Source organism: Mauremys mutica, chromosome 9, assembly GCF_020497125.1.
Source record: "Mauremys mutica isolate MM-2020 ecotype Southern chromosome 9, ASM2049712v1, whole genome shotgun sequence".
In the NCBI taxonomy this organism is placed as follows: Eukaryota; Metazoa; Chordata; order Testudines; family Geoemydidae; genus Mauremys; species Mauremys mutica.
The window spans coordinates 63,478,998-63,500,912 of record NC_059080.1 but is presented as its reverse complement, the minus strand read 5'-3'; the positions used below and the strand labels follow the sequence as shown (position 1 = coordinate 63,500,912).

At 43.6% G+C, this 21,915-nt stretch overlaps 1 protein-coding gene across 2 annotated transcripts in view; it reads left to right on the top strand.

Moving 5' to 3' along the window:
- FOXL2 (forkhead box L2) overlaps positions 1–21,915 on the top strand; it is a 263,381-nt gene that overhangs the window by 85,495 nt on the left and 155,971 nt on the right. Inside the window, exon 3 of one of the 2 annotated variants that reach the window (XR_006582091.1) lies at positions 16,514–16,682. The exons of the other annotated variant lie outside the window; for it this stretch is intronic. The gene's annotated coding sequence lies outside the window, so the exon portion shown is untranslated. Of the gene's footprint in view, positions 1–16,513; positions 16,683–21,915 lie in introns of those variants that run through there. 2 annotated transcript variants of the gene reach the window in all.

Here is a 21,915-nt window from a genome sequence, read left to right as displayed (position 1 = left end):
CAATGCATTTTTAGGCAATATTTAGGTGGACATTAGCTGGGGGACTCAACGGACTGTAAATTCTCTCCAGATCAACACCATCTACGTATCAGCAACGGCAATTAACAATAGACTGTTTCCTGGTTTTTCACCATGCTGAGTAAAGAGAAATGACAAGCTGCATCATTCTTGAGCTTTGGGGACATATTTTTTGTCAGCTATCCTTCCAGTCTTTTGACATATTTGAGCATAAAATAATACTATAGAAGCTCCCATACTTGCTAGGTCTGCCATAGGAAATATCCTTGGGAATAACTGGCTCAGAACACTTGAAAATGTATCCCTCTTCTGTCATTGGCCTGCAAGATTACAAGGTTATCTTTGGAGAGATCCACTATTACATTTATTCAAAAAATCAGGAAGGTCAGTGCATGGGAAAGATCAGTAGAAGCAGTTAAGACAAATGCATGTAACAGTTAATTCCAAGACGAACTTTCATCCTGATAAAAAGTTCTCTTGACCCAATGCTTGGACTTTTGTTTTACAATTCTTTCAGGTATTGAAACTAAATAACTGACAGATTCCTCCAAGTGGACCTTCTGAAAAGCCATGTTATTTCACTGAAATAAATTGTAGTTATGTGGGTTGCATCATTCAAGAGAACGATTTTTTTAGTGGGCAACTTCTCCAGAGCCCTGTCACCTATTTGACTGATGGGCAAGTACTCAAAATAACTGAAGTGCCAGACATGTGTGGGGCGACTGTAGAGCAAAGGCAAGTGATAAGAAGCCAGGTGACCACTGGAGCAGTGTCCCATTGAGGAAATTTTGTCGCTCTTATTTACATGTGGCATGAGACATAATATAAAGTGTACCACTAAGGTGCCCATGTCTGTTGGAGAATAGAGATGCTCAAATATTTATATAAAATAAAGGCTTATTGTCATTAATGGGATTTATTTATTTATTTAGATTCTACAGAAGACAGTGAAAAATTTGGCAAAATAACTAAGTCATCTACCTACAAATGACCATCTGTGTGTCAGCAATCAAAGCTGTGAAAGCTTTGCTTGGAGACACATCAAATATAACATTACTATTAAGTTCCTTTTAACTCAGACATAACTGACTCATGAAGCTGAATGTAAAACTCAAATTGCCTGACCTTTTAAAAAATGTTTGTTCTTAACATGTACAATGAAACAGTGCACAGTGAATCCAAAATCTCCTACTATTGAATATTTGGGGAATTTCCTGGTTCTGTGCAAAGTAAATAGAGAGGCAAGAGAGACAGATTTAAAAAGAGAGAGAAATTAATAGTGGCCTTTGACAATAGATGTTTTTTAAAATCCCATATTTGGTTTAATTCTGTCCATCCCACCCTTTTGTTTTGTATAACAGATGCTCAGCTAACTAGATCCAAAACAAAAGGCAATAAAGATAAACAGCTGGACACTTAACAATTAGCTATAAAACTAGTTATGAATACTTTTTTTTATCCTGAGTGCTAAACTATTTTTATTACAAAAGGGAATCATTTGAGTGGCTCTCTTTCATGCATATATTTTAAAAAGCACATACACCAACATCATATTTCAGTGTCTTGGCCTTACACCTTTCCTTACAAAGGCTGTGAAGATAGAATGGTTCCCATATAAAACCTGGCCTATCCCAATCCATTCTGGGCTTTCTTTTCTATTTTTATTGCTATTGTCAAAAATCAGCTTCATTCTTGCAGCGATCAAACGAAAGATAGGGGCTATAGACTGTACTGATATTTTAAGTTACTTAGAGAGAAACTGTTGCCTTGGATTCTCTGCTGCATGCACTAATTCATGAAAACTGCTCATGAGGATATTATGGATGTCCTTGCTTAGGGCCTGCACAAACTCCCATTGCAATCAATGGAAAGACTCCCTACGACTTCAGTGGGAGTTATATCAGATTCATAAATTGTAAACTCATTGAGGCAGGATGTGTCTGTGTGTATTTTGTCTCTGGTATGGCACTGAATGCAGTATTGGCACATTGCAAGTGTTAGTAATTATATCAGAATCACCCCAATTTAGAAGATGCTCAGTGCTTTCTGTCTAAACTAAGCCCTACAGTAAAGTGTTTTAAATATGGAGTAAATATTTCAAAAATGTCTAGGTGACTTGGACGTTTAAGTCCCATATGGGTGCTTAGGAGCCTACTTTCCATTGGCTGTCAATGGAAATGAGAGTAGCAGAGAACCTCTCATCCTGGCGAATCAAAGGTGTCAATAGGGTGTCCCCTACTATTGACTCAGCAGCCGGAATGTATCTGCTTTGGTGAATGGAGAGGGCCCAGTGTATTCTTCTCTTTCTGTCTCACACACACAGTCCTCTGCTAGGATGATATTAGTGAGGTCACCCTTAGAACAGTCCTGCTGAGATGAATAGGATAGTTAATGCCTCTCAGCTCTATTATTTCAGACTGTCTGCAGACTCTGGTGGACATTACTTCATTGGTTGCCCTTGTATCATGTTTTCAAAGTTGTCATCTCAACCATGAGGCTTGGAAGCTTACTCTTTTTTATTTAAATGAAAGTTGAGATTTTGATTTAATCACAGGATTCCAGGACGTGGGCCCTCAGTCACAGCCCAATAGGGCCTATGCCTAAATCCAGCCCTGAATGTTACCCAGGTACCCAGCTAAGACCATAAAGTTATACTAACTGCAAAAATATTAAAAGCACTACATTTCACAGCTTTGAGAGCATGAGCTACTATGAGGAAATGAGGGAGGAAGTTATGAAAGCAATTTAATGAAGATAGTGCTAAATTACTAATATGGTAATCTGAAAGAGGAATAATTCATCAGCACCTTCAGGCAGAATAGCTTCTGAAAATTACAAGCTAATATACACAGGCATCTGCTCATGTGATCAGTTATCATGAGGTTTTATTTTATAAGCATTCACTTAACCACTGCACAACAGAAATGTAACACTTCACAACTGTTATTCTCACATTTCATAACAGTTCACAGAGAACTTCTCCATTTATTATGTTTTTCTGAATTTCATGCAATGTCAATATTTAGGAGGATATGTAATGCACAGCATTGCTGGCATGAAGTAAATTGTCACTTTCATGTTTATTAGACCCAAGCAACCTTTTTGAAATGGATCCCATGTTGATACTCATGCCGACTATGGGTTGTATCAGGAAATATGCTGTTACTTCTTGGGTGGTGAGAACAGAAAGAGTATGCACATTTCTGGACTAGCTTCCTCCCATCAACCCTTTGGATGTTAGTTTTTTCTTTTAAGGAGAAAATGATTCTTTCATAACCTTTGTATGCAGACTCAATGAAATAAATACACAAAGGAAAGTCATGAGGTTTAGGGAGAAAGGCAGGTCCAGTGGTCAGAGTACTAGCTTGGCACCTGGGAAACATAGGTCCAGCTCTCTGCACTGCAACAGACTTCTCTGATTTACATTTTAAACTATAAAGGTTTGAAAGTTGTTGTTCTTGTGTTTATAGCTTTCTGCCAAGTGTCATTATTTGTGACACTGGCAATATTGGGCACCAAACAGAGATTCTGATTTTCTTTTCCAACGTACAACAATTTTTATTGGACATGGCTCGCTCTGGGCAGGTCTACATTACCGCTTGAGTCCATGTAACTTATGTCGCACAGGGAAAAAGACACCACCCTTGGTGATGCAAGTTACTGCGACCTAAATGCTGTCCACACCGGCACTGTGTTGGTGGGAGATACTCTCCTGCTGACATAGCTTCCACCTCTCGCAGAGGTGGAGCAATTATGCCGATGAGAGAGCACTCTCTAGTCGGCATAGCGTGTCTTCACCAGCCACACTACAGCAGGGCAGCTGCATCGGTACAGCTGCACCAATGTAGCAGTTCTAATGTAGACCTGCCTGCTGTGTATTATTGGTTTTGCATGGTTATGAACAGAAAAGACTATGAAACTACAAAATATAGGCACTACCAGTACCTAGCTAAGGAGTTCTGCATTAGGTGTAGCTGATGCTGGCATAAAACTTACAGCTCAGGACTCCATACTTGAACCAGGTTTCTGTCTGATCACTGCTAGGGGGGAAAAATACTTTTGGCTGTTAACCCAGCCTTCTTTCTAAGAGGGGGCTTTTACCCTTAGTAACCCATCAAAAAAGTTCATGAAAAACCACCTCTTTATTATAATTACCCCATTTACTCGCATGTAGTGTACACAGAAAGAGACAACTTATAACCCATTTAAATAATTTTTAGAAGCTCTTAAAATCACAAACTTCAATTCAGCCAATTACAGATAATTGTACCCAAACAAAACATCCACCTGCTTACTAAACTACAGCGCCCGGTGTTTCTGAGGTGCCTAAGGTCAGGAGCCACTTCCCCTCCATATGTAAACTTCAGGCTTTAGGCATGTCTTAATTCAGTAATAAGGAGTGGTGAACTGTGCTGATGATAACCAGAATGAGTAACTTTGTTCCAGCTCTCACTAATTAGTTCATGGAACAAACACCCAATCAGTGTGGAAACCAAGCTGCATACTTTTTAATCAAGCTACATGGTGTTCAGGTTACTTACTACCATATACATTTAGCCTCTCAGGAAATGTAAAATATAAGTAGAGTTTAATTGAAATACTCCAAACTTTTCATAATTATAAGGTTTCTCAAAACAACTGTTTCATTCACTTGCTTCCTGCCATAGTCTGAGAGCTGCATGGCTCAAGATTGCACAGGTTACCTCTTTAAAACAAAAGGACAAACAAAGATTTGTTAGCAAGCAAAACAGAAATTCACATACACCCCTTCCCCATCTCCTACTCCAGAACTCCAGTGGAGATCTGAGTTCCCTTGATACAATCCTAGCAAGTCATAATATCTGCCACAAATAAATCCACATGAACAAATTGTAAAATACGTAAACATCTGGCAGATATGCACGTGCTTAACTTTAAGCCCAGGAGCAATCCCACTGAAGTCAGTGAGATTATTCACATTCTTAAAATTAAGCACATACTGCCTTGGCCTAAACTACAGAGTTTTGCTGACATGGTTTTGTTGGCTAGGTGTATGGGAAAAAATTACACACATAGCTATGCCGGCAAAAATCCAGTATAGACACAACTTTACCAACAAAGTGCTTTTGTCGGCATATCTAATGTGTTCTAAGGAGGTGGTGTAGCTATACCAGTAGAACAACTCCTTTTGCTGGCAGGTGGTGCGTCTCCACTAGGGGGCTTTGCCAGCATAGTTGTACTGGCAAAGGCTCTATAGCAGTGGTTCTCAAACTTTTTTTTTTCACGGACCACTTGAAAATTGCTGAGGGTCTTGGCGGACCACTTAATGATCTTTCCAAATGTTGTTTTTATACCATTAGCTAACTATTGTAAAGTGCTTTGGCTAAAAGTGCTATATAAAAAAAACTAATATTTTTGTTCTGCAAATAAAAACACACAATTCATATTTTAATATCAGTAGTCTTACCTTTCTAATGCAATGGATGTGCACTCTCTCCCCTGCCATGGCAGCCCCCGAGCTGGGGCTGGGAAGGAGTGGGGGTCTCTCTCTCTGTCCCCCGCCACAGCAGCCCCCGAGCTGAGGCTGGGAAGTAGGGGGGTCTCTCCCTCGCCACAGCAGCCCCCGAGCTGAGGCTGGGAAGGAGGGCGGTCTCTCACTGGCAGCCGCAGCCCTGGAGCTGGGGAAAGTCGCCTTTCTCTGGTCGCCGCAGCCCTGCACTTCTCGAATTCTCCCCACCCCCTCTTCTCACCTCACTGCCCCCTTCCACCTCTTCCCGCCAAGGCCACTCCCTCGCTTTACATGTGCATCTTCTCCAGGGTCCAGATACCTAATTAGTGGAGCCACACCCATGCAGCCCACTGATTAGGTTGATGGCCCTTCATCCTCTCATGTGTGGCCGCCCAGGCGCGCACCTCAGAGGAGGGAACTATCCGTGGACTACCTGAATGGAGCTCGTGGACCACTGGTGGTCCACCGACCACAGTTTAAAAACCTCTGCTCTATAGTATAGACAAGACTTTAGTTTTTAGGATGGGGGCCTAATAGCTTGCTGTTAGATTTTGTAAATGAATTCTCTCCTCTCTTCTCTTTTGAGGTGCAGATGTCAGATCATTTTACACAGTAAGGACCATATGGCTTGTGGGAACATCTCTCAGTTCTCACCTTTGACTGACAGCATACAAAGTATTTGACATGGGTGCTATTTCAGCACTGCTATAGATACTCTGAGTTTCAGATCTCACTAAAGCAAATTAATGAACCTGATAAATAATTATGATTTTCTTTAAGTGTGTGATAGCAGAAATGTATATCCCATTCCAAGGGTTTTGTTGGTCCGTAAGTGGAGCAGAGACCTACACAAGCTTTTGTTAGCTTGCCTTATGCTAGGACAGCTTTTTAGTACTTTATAATAAATATGAAATACTGCGGGTTAATATTTATTTATTGAAAATAGCATGCAAGAAAAGTATTGCAAAGATCCTTCCTACCTCTAGTAAGATTTATATTTTACAAATTAAAACTTTGATCTTACAATCTGATCCTCTTTGCCCTGAGACCCCCTGACTTTAATGGGATTCTATGAGGCAGATCCCTTTCAGAATTGATGCTTAAAATAACTGAATTTTTCATATTTCTTTCTTACCAGTATGGAATGCAGCCTAGAATGGGCTTTGATGAACAGCTGAAGGTAGTTTAACACCACAGTTAAAGGACTCCAAGCATAACAACTTGTACCCACATAAGCAAACAATTTGTAAAACAGGAAAGAAGTATTTTGGTGCTTTGCCATTCTGAAATCTTGTCCCATTTGCAACTCTAAGGGCTTAATTCTGCACGTACCAGGGCAGGAGAAATTGCTACTAATATCTCTATCTCAGTTGCCATATTATTTTGTTATTATACCATAGTTCTCCATGATTTATCACATCTCCTTTCCAAGAGGGGAAATTCTGGTGAATCATGGGTAGGCTTGAAAGGATTATCTTTTATTGGTAAATGTCAATAAACCATACACACAGAACTGAGTAATAATTAAGGCTATGATTTAATCGTTGATATTTTTAGTAAAAGTCATGGACAGGTCATGGGCAAGAAACAAAAAATCACGGCCCATGACCTGTCTATGACTCATACCATAAATACCCCTGTGGGGGCGGAGCTGACAGCACCAGCTGCCGGGGGGGCAGCCCGAGGGGCCCGCTGAATTAGCTGCTGGGGGAAGCCCCTGGGAGCCCAGCTGCAGGGGTGGGGAGGTAGTGGCTGCTCCAGCCGCCACTGGAGGGGGAGTCCCGGGGCTTCTAAATACAATAAAACTTGGATTTTTCAAACCCTCATTTACAAAAAAAAATGTAGTCTGAAATATCCTTGTGTCTACTGGTCTGTGTAGATTACTGCATATTCCCTCAGAAGTAAGAACCCCTGTTTGCAGGGCACTGGAAACCTTAGTGCAAAGACCTTCACAAAATCAAAATTCTTCTGTCCTATCTTTCAGTTTAGGCATAAAACCAAAATCCTGCCCACTTGTGGTTATTAATGTTCCCATTGCTTTTTCAGTGTTAGAGCCTCTCATTCATGCTGCAAAGCAGATAAAACTATTTGTCTCTTGCTAAATTTCACATACCTTCTATTAAACATTACTCTTTTTTTACTACCTTGTTTAAATCTTTCAACAGCAGATGTGGCCAAATGGTCCATTTTGTTTAATCCCAGAACAGTTGCAAGCATTGTTTATATAATCAAGGCACGTTTAAAAAGATGTATGCCGACAGCTAATGATTTTTTTAATGTAGGTGCATAGTCGCCTTATGTCTATCTCCTTATGGTTACATCTAATATATCTTAGTTCATGTTAAATGGAATTACTGTTGTAATTTGTACTACAACTGATAGCATAAAAAAATGCCTGATGCCTAGTGTTAGACTAAATGCCACATATGAGTGAATGATAATTTTTCACTTGACAATGTTGCTCTCTGCTCTTCTCCCTTTTTGCTATAAGGGACTATGTTAGGGTTCTCAGAAGAGCTGAAAAAGGCTCTTACAAGCCAGACGATCAAATTCTAGGACTCTTACATCAAGTATCCAGAGCTCTGACCCCATGTTTTTGCACCATAAAGATTTTGCAGTTGCTGTGGAGTAGGAAGCAGAATGAATCCATAACTGCCAGTTTTTCAACTACTTCCTCTTCTCTTCTTCCCTCCCTGAGCTTAAAAAAGGACTCAACTTGTTCAGTTTTTCTGAGTCAGCAACAGCAAGTGCTCTCTCCTATGAAACTCCTTCCTATGAAACTTGCTCAGTGATCCTATTCTCCCTGCTTTCCTATTTCTTCCCTTTTTCTTTTGTTCTTTCCCTCTCCACACCCCTTCTCTCACCCTCCCTTCTCCTTTTGTGTGTGTGAGAGGCCATGGGTGATGACGGAACCAAATTTTTTAGGAAACAGTTGACCCCCCTCCTTGGCACTGAACTCAAGTGAGAGATTGAAAGGACCCCCCTGATGGTGAAATGGGAGACTGCAGAGGGACCCCTGGACTTCATTATATAAGAGTTTGACACATGACTGCTTATAGTCTGAATTTAAGGAAATGAAATAATGATTCTTTGAGGCTGTTCGAGACATACATCCAAAACACACTGCTTTTTAGTTCAGATGATTACTACACTTGGATTGAGGCATTCAGCTATGGTGTGCAAGCATTCCAAGTGGGATTGTGCTGGGGAGTATTGTAGAAGTAAAGTACCTGAAGAACTGGAAATCCTCCTGGACTAAGTGTATGCACTTCTAAGAGGTTACAAGCAGCTGTTGTGCCTCAGTTATCTGAGCAACCTTCTAGCAGCCTCATCTAGGTCAAACATTGTCAGCTTTGTAGCATGAGTGATTAACACCCCCAGTGCCCAGCTATTATGTTAGCTGCCTGTATAGCTCCACAACTACAACTTTACTCTGTAGGTGTAACACACTCCCTTTTCCTAGTAGGTGCAACCCCCTTAAAACAATCTTCAGACTGGTGGAATTTTTTTCAAATGGAGAGTGCATGTTGTCCCTTACCATAGGATCCACCTGTGAGGTTGTCTGTCTAACCTTTCTATAACATTGCTAAGGCATCTTTCTTCATGAGGATGTAGGTTCTGCACAATAATTAAGAAGAAAACACAAAAAGTCTAAGGAGGCATTTTTCTCTGATTTTTGAGACTTCAATAAGGGTGTAGAATTATTTTAAATAGCAGATACTACTGAGGAAGAGGTTGATTGAGAAGGTGTGTTTTACATTTTGATCTAAGTCATGGTTGGATTCAGTTTGATCTCCTCTGGCAAGAAAATCCATAACTGGGGTCCCACTGTGGCTTGCACCTTAAAGTCTCTTGTGTTGGATCTCTAGAGCTCTATTGTTCCTTTGGAGGGCAAATGTCTCGGAAAGTCATTGGTGATAAGGGAGTCTCTGAAACAGGGCCGGCTCCAGGCACTAGCTTATCAAGCAGGTGCTTGGGGCGGCAACTCCGGAGTGGGGCGACACTTTCAGGGATTTGGCGGCAATTCGGCGGAGGGTCTCTCACTCCCGCTCGGAGCAGAGGACCTCCCGCTGAATTGCCGCAGATCGTGATTGCGATCGTGGCTTTTTTTTTTTTTTTTTTTTTTTTGGCTGCTTGGGGCGGCCAAACCCCTAGAGCCGGCCCTGCTCTGAAACAACCAAAGCCCTAAATCATTAAAATGAAAATTTTAGATTCCAGTATTGCAAACTTCCAGCACTCAAAACTCTGAGTCAGATCCCCCAAAAAATCACAAGAGGCTTAAAAATAATATATTTTGACGGGGTGCTGGAACAATTTTTATAGTGGGAGTACTGAGAGCCATTGAACCCAACTGTAAACCTTATATATAATCAAGTATCAGAGGGGTAGCCATGTTAGTCTGGATCTGTAAAAGCAGCAGAATCCTGTGACACCTTATAGACTAACAGACTTATTGGAGCATGAGTTTTCATGTATGCATCCAACGAAGTGGGTATTCACCCACGTAAGCTCATGCTCCAATACATCTGTTACTCTATAAGGTGCCACAGGACTCTTTGCTGCTTGTATATAATGGAAACTACTTAAAGCCAGAGGGTGCAGCAGCAGCTCTCGGACCCCTAGTTCCAGCATCTATGCATTTTGTATTCTTTTTATTTGCCATCTGGCTGTGAGTCTTCAGGGTTACATCATTGAGTTTTTCTCCAGAAACATGAGGGCAAGAAACTTACTTTAAAAAAAAAAAAAAAAAAAAAGGTCTTCTTCTCACTTAACCATATGCCTTCAGGAGCTGGAGCTTTAAGGAAAATACCAAAGAGTCCTGTGGCATCTTATAGAGTAACAGACGTATTGGAGCATAGAGCTTTCGTGGGTGAATATCCACTTCGTTGGATGCGTGTGGTGGAAATTTCCAGGAGCAGGTATATATATGCAAGCAAGGAGCAGGCTAGAGATAACGAGGTTAGTTCAATCAGGGAGGATGAGGCCCTGTTCTAGCAGTTGAGGTGTGAAAACCAAGGGAGGAGAAACTGCTTTTGTAGTTGGCTAGCCATTCACAGACTTTGTTTAATCCTGAGCTGATGGTGTCAAATTTGCAGATGAACTGAAGCTCAGCAGTTTCTCTTTGAAGTCTGGTCCTGAAGTTTTTTTGCTGCAGGATGGCTACCTTTAAATCTGCTATTGTGCGTCCAGGGAGATTGAAGTGTTCTCCTACAGGTTTTTGTATATTGCCATTCCTAATATCTGATTTGTGTGAAAAATACCAGGAAAATACCAATTATCCTGAGACTCAGGACAACATTATGAAAGTTGGCAACACTGAGGGTATGTCTACACTACCAGAGTAGTTCGATTCTACTTAAATCGAATTTGTGGAACCGATATTACAAAGTCGAACGTGTGTATCCACACTAAGGACACTAATTCGACTTTGTGAGTCCACACTAACGGGGCAAGCGTCGACATTGGAAGCGGTGCACTGTGGGCAGCTATCCCACAGTTCCCGCAGTCCCCGCTGCCCATTGGAATTCTGGGTCGAGCCCCCAATGCCTGCTGGGAGAAAAAATGTGTCAAGGGTGGTTTTGGGTAACTGTCCTCATTCAACCGTCACTCCCGCCCTCCCTCCCTGAAAGCGCCGGCGGGCAATCAGTTCGCGCACTTTTCTGGTGAGTGACAGCGCGGACGCCACAGCACTGCGAGCATGGAGCCCGCTGCGATCATCGCTGCAGTTATGGCCGTTGTCAACTCCTCGCACCTTATCGTCCACCTTTTTCACAGTCAGATGCTGAGAAATCAGGCGAGGAGGCTATGGCAGCGCGGTGAGGACATGAAGTCTGAGAGTGGCACAGACCTCTCACAAAGCACGGGACCCCACACCGTGGACATCATGGTGGCAATGGGTCATGTTCATGCTGTGGAACGGCGATTCTGGGCCCGGGAAACAAACACGGACTGGTGGGACCGCATAGTGCTGCAGGTCTGGGATGAATCACAGTGGCTGCGAAACTTTAGGATGCGTAAGGGAACTTTCCTTGAACTGTGTGAGTTGCTGTCCCCTGCCCTGAAGCGCAAGGACACCCAGATGCGAGCAGCCCTGACTGTGCAGAAGCGAGTGGCCATAGCCCTCTGGAAACTTGCAATGCCAGACAGCTACCGGTCAGTAGTGAACCACTTTGGCGTGGGCAAATCTACCGTGGGGGTTGCTGTGATGCAAGTAGCCAACGCAATCGTTGAGCTACTGCTCTCAAAGGTAGTGACCCTGGGAAACGTTCAGGTCATCATAGATGGCTTCGCCGCGATGGGATTCCCAAACTATGGTGGGGCTATAGATGGGACTCACATCCCTATCCTGGGACCGGACCACCAGGCCAGCCAGTATATTAACTGAAAGGGCTACTTTTCAATGGTGTTGCAAGCACTGGTGGACCATAGGGGATGTTTTACCAACATCAACGTCGGATGGCCGGGCAAGGTTCATGACGCGCGTGTTTTCAGGAACTCTGGTCTGTTTAGACGCCTGCAGGAAGGTATTTTCTTCCCGGACCACAAAATAACTGTTGGGGATGTGGAGATGCCTATAGTGATCCTCGGGGACCCAGCCTACCCGCTAATGCCCTGGCTCATGAAGCCCTATACAGGCGCCATGGACAGTGACAAAGAACTCTTCAACTACCGGCTGAGCAAGTGCAGAATGGTGGTGGAGTGTGCTTTTGGACGTCTCAAGGGGAGACGGAGAAGCTTACTGACACGCTCAGATCTCAGCGAAACCAATATCCCCATTGTTATTGCAGCTTGCTGTGTGCTCCACAATCTCTGTGAGATCAAGGGGGAGACCTTTATGGTGGGATGGGAGGTTGAGGCAAATAGCCTGGCTGCTGATTACGCTCAGCCAGACAGCCGTGCGATTAGAAGAGCCCAGTGGGAAGCGCTGTGCATCTGGGAGACTTTGAAAGCTAGGTTCCTCAGTGAGCAGGGTAACCTGTGACTATTAAGTTTGTTTACAGAGAAGCTGAACCTGCCCCCGTTTCTTTACCCAGCTAATGTTGACTATCCTCTGCAGTTACATACCCCGTTCACCCCGTTCCCCCCCTTCCAACGCACGCTTAAAAATAAAATACATGGAACTTTGTTAATTAACACCGTTTTCTTTATTACTGATTTCACGGTAAAGGGTTGAAACTGGGACACAGACTGTGGTGGGTAGGGTGTGTAGTGATGTAAAGACCGCTTCTAAACTCGAGGAATGACAGGCTCCTGCTCCTAGAGCGGTCCGCAGTGGTGGACTGGTTGTTTCAACGGAGCTTGCCACCCCTCCTTTTCGGGACTCTGTGTGCGGGGGCTATGTGACTTTGTGGCGGGGGAGGACGGTTACAGATCCCCTGCTGCGTGGCTCTGTGATCCAGGATAAGGACTGCTGCATAAGATCTCTAACCGCCCTCCCCCGCACATAGTCACATAGCCCCTCCGCCCCCCAGAACATGAAAACCACCTCCCAGACTGACCAGGGTGCCTAGTGACTGCACTGTGTGTGTGACCTGCTGCTGAACCTGCCCCCGTGTCTGTAACCTGGTAAAGGTGACTGTCCTGTCCAATTACCAACCCCCTTCCCCCCCTTCAAACACAGTCTCCTCTAAAAGAACATGACGGAAACAGTAATTAACAGAAAAGTATTTTTTATTATCAACTAGACAGTTAGGGGATGAAACTGGGACGGGGGCTTGGGTGAGGCGGGAAGGAAAGGACTTATCAAAATTTTGGGAATGACAGCCTTCTTGTACTTGAGCACTCTGCAGGGGTGGAGTGACAGTTTTCACGGCCCCTGCCGCCCCTCCTTCTTGGTACTTTGGGTGAGGGTGGTATGGGACTTTGTGGTGGGGGAGGGCGGTTAGAGAGAGACTGCAGTGGGGCTCTGTCCTCCTGCCTGCAGTCCTGCAGAACATCCACAAGGCGCCGGAGCGTGTCCGTTTGCTCCCTCATTAGTCCAAGCAGCGTTTGAGTCGCCTGCTGGTCTTCCTGCCGCCACCTGTCCTCCCTTTCGCTGTGTGAGCGCTGGTACCGTGACATGTTCTCCCTCCACTGGGTCTGCTGGGCCGCCTCGGCTCGGGAGCAGCCCATAAGTTCTGAGAACATCTCGTCCCATGTCCTTTTCTTTCGCCGCCTAATCTGCGCCAGCCTCTGTGAGGGGGATGCCGGGGTAGGTCGGGAGACAGTCGCAGCTGTGTGATGGGAAAAAGGTAGTGAATTCCTTACAAAGATACATTTTTGCGAACAATGAACATAGCCTAGTCTGTCTCTGTGAACAAGACCATGCACAGCACCTATCTCATGCGCACTCAGGACAAGTTCGAATTTTCGGCCTTCGCATTCAGTGCCTGGGGTCTTGCAGTGGAGATCAGACAAGCGGGGCAGGACAGCAGAATTCGTGTAGCAGGCAGACATGGTAAGCCGTAGACTTTTGGCTGCTTAAAACTTAATTTATAGCAGTGCCCTCCTTTCACGGTCAAAGCAATGCTCCTACCGTTGGCCAGTTCCTGCTGCCGGCAATCCGGAAAGCATGAACTCTGCCCCTGTCCTGCCTCCACCGCGTGGCTGTAAACCGCCGGTTACAGTTATGTAAAGGAACAGGCAAGCAGTCCCGATACTAACATTCCCCTAATTCAAAGCAGGTCACCATGAGCGACATCACCCTGCTGAGGATCAGTGACACAGATAAAGACCGCATGCTGCGTGAAAGCCAGCAAAAACCAGGGCCCTATGCCGCCATGCTCTGCGAGGCAATGATACCAGAGTACCTGAGGATAGCCTGGCGCGGAAAAGTGTGCTACCACGGAGGACGCAATAAGGCCGCTCTCCCCAGTGACCTCATGCGGAGGCTTTTCAGTTACCTCCAGGAGAGCTTTGTGGAGATCTCCCAAGAGGATTTCTGTTCTATCCCTGTTCATATTGACCTTCTTTTCCATTGTTAATATTCCTGTTCTGTTCAAAATAAATCTTTACATGTTTAAAGCACTTACCGACTGATCCTTCCCCTGATTCAGGGTCCGGGTTAACGGCTGGGGAGGGTTGGTAGGGGATCTCCGTGAGGGTGATGAAGAGATCCTGGCTGTCGGGGAAATCAGCGTTGTAAGCGCTGTCGACTGCCTCGTCCTCCTCATCTCCTTCCTTATCTTCCCCGTCTGCGAACATCTCCGAGGAACTGGCCGTCGACACTATCCCATCCTCAGAATCCACGGTCAGTGGTGGGGTAGTGGTGGCGGCCGCACCTAGAATGGAATGCAGTGCCTCGTAGAAGTGGCATATCAGGGGCTGGGATCTGGAGCGTCCATTTGCCGCTTTGGTCTTCTGGTAGCCTTGTCTCAGCTCCTTGATTTTCACACGGCACTGCGTTGCATCCCGGCTGTATCCTCTCTTTGTCATGGCTTTGGAGATCTTCTCGTAGCTCTTCGCATTCCGTTTTTTGGAGCGCAGCTCCGAAAGCACAGACTCATCGCCCCACACAGCGATCAGATCCAAGACTTCCCGATCAGTCCATGCTGGGGCCCTCTTTCTATTCTGAGATTGCATGGACACCTCTGCTGGAGAGCTCTGCATCGTTGCCAGTGCTGCTGAGCTCGCCACGATGTCCAAACAGGAAATGAGATTTAAACTGGCCAGACAGGAAAAGGAATTCAAATTTTCCCGGGGCTTTTCCTGTGTGGCTGGTCAGAGCATCCGAGCTCGAACTGCTGTCCAGAGCGTCAACAGAGTGGTGCACTGTGGGATAGCTCCCAGAGCTGTTAGCATCTAATTCCATCCACACCTACCCTAATTCGACATGGCCATGTCGAATTTAGCGCTACTCCCCTCGTCGGGGAGGAGTACAGAAATCAAACTAAAGAGACCTATATGTCGAACTAAATAGCTTCGTTGTGTGGACGGGTGCAGGGTTAATTCGATTTAACGCTCCTAAATTCGACATAACCTCCTAGTGTAGACCAGGCCTCAGAGTAGGACCAAGTTATTGAATTCAGTGCTGAAATGGAGGGGGAACAGAGAAATCTTTGAAACACTGTTTTGATACTGTGTATTTATCTTGTTCTTAGTGATACAGGCTGCTGTGAGCTGCATCAGTTGAAGCCTTTGTGCGTCAATTACCTTCAACCCAGCTAGCGTGAGTTGTAGTACCCTAGCCAAGAAGTCCTAAAAGCCTTGTGGATCCCTGTAGATAGTTCCTTGTAACCCCATGTTGTTCCTAGGGTTGAAGGACACATCAATGGTTGGTCCCACAAGCAGACTCACTGTGGTCCCCATAGGATGAGCTGCTGACCAATTCATAGGAAGCTTCTGAGGAGCGTAAGTGGGCAGTGCAAAAGTGGCAGGGCCAAACAAAATGGTTCCTATCGCACTAGGGATATAGAGCACCTTTGCCCTCAGCTCAGTCGGGTGGTCACAACAATGAATGTTTTTCCCCACTCCTGCTATTGACGTGTAACCCTTCTTCCCATCTGAGTTGGCAGCAACAAGGGCAGGGTTCAGTATCTAGGAGTTTCGTTTCAATAACGCAATGCAAAACCGGCTCGAGCCCCAACCCAGTGACCTGTGACAATTACATACCACTGCCCTGGTAGGAGTGTATCTGAGGATCAGTAAAATCTAAAAACTATAATGAAAAATGATCATCAGGAACCACAGACTTCTCACGGCGCCACATGGTCAGCTGCATCTCTTTATGTTCATTGAGTGGCTATTCCTGTCCAGGCAATGCTGGAGCAAGATATTCTCTGCTGCCATCTCCTCTGTGGAAAAATAAAATGGAGGAAATCTCTGCTAAACTTAGTAAGCTGGAAGCTAGGATGGAAAAACATTATGGAAAAAGCACAAGATCAAATTAACTGAAAGCTATGTGCCTGGACAATGAGGGCTGACTACAAAGTTAGTTAAGAACAGTATTGCTGGAGACCGTTGGTTTCTTAAGTATTCTAGCCAAGTACAATCCAGAAATGTAAGTGCAAGGTCTGCTTTTTCTTACAGACAACCTTGTGCCAAAAGATATGAATCTTGATGTAAAAAGAAGATCCTATCTCCTTGGAAGAAGTCTACTTCATTCTTGTGGGAAATGCCCATAAAAACTCCCATGGAGTAAGCACCATTGCTGGTCAGAGGGATTGTGATGGAAATCTGCTTGCTGCATGCACTATAAACTATATCGACTTCAAAAGGGCTAACTGCTGTTTTCTCCCCATATTTCAGTCCAGCCATCCATGCTAACAGAAGGGTCACTATTTTAGAAATTTTGTGAAAAAAGGAGCTGAAGCTTCCATTTTCTATTGGGCAAACCTCAGTCTTTTTTTTTTTATTATTATACATCATATGCATTCTGGGGCTAAACATCAGCATTCTAGTAATTTAACACGATCCAAAACATTGCTCTAGACCAGTGTTTCCCAAACTTGGGACGCTGCTTGTATAGGGAAAGCCCCTGGCAGGCCGGGCCAGTTTGTTTACCTGCCGCATCTGCAGGTCTGGCGGATCGTGGTTCCCAGTGGCCACGGTTCACTGCTCCAGGCCAATGGGAGCTGCTGGAAGCGGCAGCCAGTACGTCCCTCAGCCTGCGCTGCTTCCCGCAGCCCCCATTGTCCTGGAGTAGCAAACCGCAGCCAGTGGGAGCTGCGATCAGCCAGACCTATGGAGGCAGCAGATAAACAAACCGGCCCGGCCCACCAGGGGCTTTCTCTACACAAGCAGTGTCCCAAGTTTGGGAAACACTGATCTAGACAAGGATCATAACATAGAAGAAACAAACTAGGACTGAAAGTTGACTCATTGCATATCATATTGACCCTTCTCCCCGACTCTTTGTTGACATGTTTCCATTCTTCCTTCCCTAGTTTGGAGTCAGTTTTTGCAAAAGATCAAAAATAATTTGTTGCAGAATGGTGTTGATTTATGAGAGGATCTGGTTAAATTTTGTTAGACTGTAAAATTGAAAATAGGGAATGTTCATCTCTTTTGGATTATACTGATGTTGCTTCGGTTGCCTCCTAACATCTGCAGATCTTCATATAAAGGAGAGAGTGAAAATGTTGTGACTAATAAGTATGATTTCTAATGTCAGGGTATTGTCTATATAATGCTTATTGTGTTTTTGGATGGCCACTCAACCTATGCACCAGAATTGCATGTTGTGTCATGAATATCTCATTCAAACTGGGGGGGAGTGGAGCTGCAGTGGGGTGCCCGCTGTCAATATGATCTGTACTACTAACTACACTTAAATAGTGCTTCCCTATTCAAGGTGCTGCATGGCACAAAAACTGACTCTCAACCCCTCTGTGCTGTAGGTAAACATTAGAATGAGTTGGAATATTTTTGACAAAATGTGTTTTTGTTGAAAAAGGCTGTTTTGAAGCTGAGAGGATTTGTGGAAATTAATCAATTTCAATAAAGTTTTCAGTTGGAAGGTTTCCGAGGTCTCGGGTGGATCTCTGGTTACTTTGAGAAGAGAGAGGTTGTTGGGTTTAATGTGTGGGTGCAGGGTGATATTTCTGGCTTGCGATATACTAGAGGTCAGACTCTATGATCTAGTGTTCCCTTCTGGCCTTAAACACTGTCTGTCTGTCTGTCTGTCTCTCTCTCTCTCTCAGACCTGAACCCCAAACCTGACCTTTTTGATCCAAAACCAGCACTTGACACAATTCTATTTTGCTAAAATGTTTGAAGGTTTTTGTCTGCACCCCAATGTGGAACAGAAACAAAGTTTTAAACCTTGGAAGTTGTCATGGAATGGAATTAGCTTTCTCCAGCCAGCTCTAGTAAATATTGTCATCCCCATTTTAGAGGGAAGGAAACTGAAGCAAAGAGATGAAGTGACTTGCCCAGGCCAATGCAGTGAATCAGTAGTGGAGCTGGGATCAGAATTCAAGACCTCCTTATGCTCTGTGTTCAATCTCTCGTACCGTGCTGGCTATATTGAAGTAGTTATAGCAACACAAAGGTACTGTTCACACTGCGATCAAAATCCTGTCATGTTTAAAAAAAAAATCACATTCAAACACTTTTGTGAATAAGGTACTTTTTTTGCTTAGATTTTAATTCCTTACGCATTAAACTGTGTGTAAAACAACTGATGAAAAATCCGTTTAAAGCCCTGCATAGATGTGGCCTAAGATGGAGCAAATCCTGTTTTGAGTTCAGAATCTCAATTATTTGGTAGGATTTGGGTATATATTTTGTAGTGCTATATTGAAGAGAGAGATTGTGTGGGGTCTTTATCGGTGTTTTCAATCAGAGCATTCAGAGCTTCTGTGAAAGTACTGGAGTGAGATGGTAAGGGGGTTAGTGCTAAGAAATTCCTGATACAGTTGTTATAGCCTGGGAGCTGAAGTTTCAGTAAACTGGGAACAGAACTCTGCAGAAAAAAGCCAAAGCCTGGGGCTGTATTATTTTTTCCCTCTTTAATTGCAATTTTGGTTTCATCCAAATAATAGCTTACATCAGCTATCACAAAGTTTCTTATTTGTTTTCATATGAGGTAAGAGATTAAAAAATACATCAAGGGCACAAACTTGCAGTCATCGCTCAGGCAAAATTCCCATGCAGACTGAGCATTCACTTTTTAGGAGAATGTTGTGCTTTTCTGTTTCTGCAACAGCATTTCTTTTAAATTTCAGCTAATTAGCCAATTATAAGTACCCCACGGCCATATTTATGACATTAGTGTGTACGCTGAGCAGAACAAGCTGATTTTTGTTTTGTTTTGTTATATGTTTTGCAATTTAGGCTTCTCTAATTTTCAGCGTGTTGCTTTTGGAGAGATATAATGTTTAATTTGACTAATTTAATTTCAACCATTGTAAAAACAAAAGTGGGGAACATGCACTAACTGACAAATTTGAACAGTTATTTTGCTGAAGCTGAAGTGCCACTAAATGACAATTGAGTTATTTTTCAATTAGGGATTCTGGGTTTTGGTTTCTATTTTTATTCATTTCTATGTTTGTTTTTTGGCAGCTTTCATCCCTTGTAACTTACTAGAAGAAATGGTAGTACAGGTTTATTTGAATTGTGATTGCATAAATGTAAGGAGAAATCACCATTAGCAATAAAATAGAAGTTTATTTTTTTAAATAATAAAAAAAATTATTGCATCCGACGAAGTGGGTATTCACCCACGAAAGCTCATGCTCCAAAATGTCAGTTAGTCTATAAGGTGCCACAGGATTCTTTGCTGCTTTTACAGATCCAGACTAACACGGCTAACCCTCTGATATTTTTTTAAAGGGTTGTTTTTAAGCCCTCTAATGTATTGATTTCATCCTACATTCCCCTGTTAGAAAGCTACTTACCCTACTGCTGTTGTATGATCAAGAAGTGAACCAAGCAGAAACAGAACAGGGAATGATACATTCTGTAATTTGCCGGCGAAAGAATACATGGAAAATGAATTTTCTTGAGTCTTCTTAAAGAGTCCTGGCATTTTGTATTCTCCTCCTCCAGTGTTTGTTGTTTTAAAACTAGTTGCCTTCTCCCCCCATCCTACCTCCACAAAGAAAACCCTATTTAACATACTACTGAATTTTGATATGATGGTTTCAACTTTACTTGTTTATTATTTATTTATTTAAACAACTGGTGTATAGTTCTTCTTACACAGTATTGCCAGCCATAAGTGTTCAGAAATAATGGATTAGACCCCAAGAAATCGTGAGATTGATTTAAAAATCACAATTAAAAAAATAATCAATTTTAAGTTTATTTATTTGCCTTTAGAGCTCATATTTTCTAGCTTTTCTCTTCCACTATGCAGGCTAGAAACTTTTTTTTTTAAATGAAAGCTGAGAGTCTTCTGTAATAACATGATTCCTTGAGCTATAAGGAAACCACCAAATATAGCCAGAGTTGGTGGTAACACTTCTTATGCCAAAATGTGGCTAGAGTCAATCACCTAAAGGTCATGAAGATAAGTCTCATATCATTAAAAGCTCTCCAAACCATCAAAGACCTACATGCCAATCTGGGATCACAAACCCTGGGATCTACAGTTGCAAGAAAGACTTCACCACAGCCCCCTCTGGCAGTCTCTACCAGTGGGTATCACTAGGCATGGATTAAGGCATAGGCTTAATAGGCAAATGTCTTGGGCCCAGACTGCTTGAGTCATGTAATGACATGTCAGAATCAAAGCTTTTGTTTTAAAAGAGATTTTTTATGATGTCAAGAATTTGGTCTATTCTGAATTCTGTCACTAATTATTTGGGTGACCTTGAACAAATCACACACTCTCTGGGCCTCCATTTTCATGCTTATCCACCCTTTTTAAATGATCTGAGTGCTTTTCAGCCATAGATCTATGTAAAAGGTATTGTTGTTTTGTGGCATTTTCCAGTTTACCATTCTATTTCCCCATCTGCTCTGATGAAGTGATATTACAATATTTATTCAAACCCTCTTAAAACCAAAATCCCGATACAGCATGTCTGAATGAGGACAATTTCAGTGCCTTACGAAACATTTAAAGCAGGGGTGGCCAACCTGAGCCTGAGAAGGAGCCAGAATTTCCCAATGTACATTGCCAAATAGCCACAGTAATATGTCAGCAGCCCCCCATCAGCTCCAACCCCCCGCTCCCAGCACCTCCTGCCCACCAGCTGCCCCACTGATCAGTGCCTTCTCCCTCCCTCCCTGCACCTCCCGATCAGCTGTTTTGTGGCATGCAGGAGGCTCTATGGGGGAGAAGCGAGGGCATAGCAGGCTCAGGGGAGGGGGTTGGAAGGGATGGAGTGGGGGCAGGGCCTGTGGCAGAGCCAGGGGTTGAGCAGTGAACACCCCCCAGTACATTGGAAAGTTGACTCCTGTAGCTCCAGCCCCGGAGTCGGTGCCTGTACAAGGAACTGCATATTAACTTCTGAAGAGCCGTATATGGCTCCGGAGCCACAGGTTGGCCACCCCTGAATTACAGGATGTGGACTATATGCTGCTTGTGATAAACAGGGATTACAGTGATCATAGGTAGAATTTAGTCTGAAAGATGGAAGGGTAAATGGTTAATTCTGCAGCATGGAAGGCAGAGATCTCTCTGTGAGATTTTCAGACACACAAATCAGGGCCGGTTCTATAATCCCGTTATAAGAGTGCAAGTGGGTATTTTGGGGGCCCTGGATGTCACTATTTAAAAAACAAAAACTTTTCAGGAGTCCATAGGCTAGATAGATCTCGAGGAAAATCTTGGATTTTAAGAGTTTTTAAAAGTAAAATTTTTTGCTTCTGTGTGAGTATTTTTGCAGTGGTTTTATATAAAGGATAACTGTACTTATTGTAGAGACAAAGTGGGAAAAGGAACATCTTGTACTGGACCATCTCCTGTTGGGGGAAGTGACAAGCTATGGAGCTTACACAGAGCTCTTCTTCAGGTCTGGGACAGTGAGTACAGAAAC